The following is a 1,582-nucleotide window of genomic DNA, read 5'->3' on the forward strand; positions in this document are numbered from 1 at the left end:
TTACAAATTTCTTTTTTTCATCATTATTGGTGCACTGTTACTTATCAGCGTTTTCTAGTTATACAATTTATTGCAAAATCAATATGCCAATAGAAGTAATACTATTTGCATGGTAGTTTCAACAATGCATATTTTCAGAAGTAACAAATTTGAAATAGTAAGTGTACATTAGTAAATTGTATTTACTGAAATAATATACTACGAAGAACAGAGGTACTTACATACATACACACATACTAGTGGCACACGTGAATACTATTTTGACTTGTTATTCTTAATAACGACTTCGAGGAATACTAACGATGTACATAGAAATATTATAGAAGTACCACGACGAATGAACAAATCCTTTATGCAAATGCGTCAGTAATTTTGCATACTGTTTGAAACGTTTCAAGTAGGATAACTTGTTTCGGTATTAACGCGTTGAAATACTTTTGCACGACGTGAGGTCAGGAATATGTTTTACCAGGGATAAACAGGTATTTTTATTCGCATACTCGTTTTTAACTTTCAAACAATTTTACTTAATTCGTATAAGTTGAACGTGACTTTGAAGAACAGAATAATTTAATTTTCATAGAATATCATTTATATCGTTATTTTATTTTGGTACCCTATATATTGCTATAACCATAAATTATAAATTTTGTATTGATGGATATTTTACGATCGTAACTTTATTTTGATACCAATATTCATCATCCAATACCGATACATTTCTGTCATCACAAATTCCCAAATTGATTGTAGTAATATATTCAATTATTGAGTAAATTTTGTATTGATCGATATTTCACGATCATAATTTCATTTTGATACCAATATTTATTATCCAATAGCAATATATTGCTAATAGAATTCATTGTACTAACTAATGGGTTGGTAAACCTTCTCCTCGTATAATAAACCAGCGTGAAATTAATCACTTATCACGGTCACATTAAAACTTTGGCACACCCGGTATTGTCGCAAACTTATTACGGACCTTGGAACCTCGCCGGAGGCGCGTGTGCATGTGTAGCCTGTAATGGCAGATGGCATAGGACTCATGTGCCGAACAGCTGCAGCAAGAAAGGGAACAGATACCAGAGAAAGAGAAAGAAAGAGAAAAAGAGGAGTGAAAGGCCATGGAATGTATATACATACTCGTTGCACGGAACACCCAACCCCAGTGATCTAGCGGAAAGAAAGCCTCCTATGCATGGCTTTTACCGTCTGGAAAGCCCTACGAAAAGGAACTTATCGGTAGTAGAAGTCGCGTGTCGCCAGCATGATAATTCTACCCTTGAAAATTTCACCGGAAAACGTGAATGAGCTGTCATCTAACGTTGAAAAAACTATTTACTGCAACTCTGAATTTGCTCGTTAATCAACGCTGTGTTAATACTCGCAGCGATAAATCAGTTACTATTTATTGTCTAATTTATTACAATTTATATTCCAACCGTTATACATACATAAATATTCATAAATATTTCTTATACCGTAATTAACCTCCAAATGTAACGTATAAACTTTGTAACCTAACCTAACCTCAAACTTTGTAAAGTGTAATATGTGGTGCGTGGGTGTACGCGCG

This window comes from Habropoda laboriosa, unplaced genomic scaffold, assembly GCF_001263275.1.
Source record: "Habropoda laboriosa isolate 0110345459 unplaced genomic scaffold, ASM126327v1 scaffold175, whole genome shotgun sequence".
Taxonomy (NCBI): domain Eukaryota; kingdom Metazoa; phylum Arthropoda; class Insecta; order Hymenoptera; family Apidae; genus Habropoda; species Habropoda laboriosa.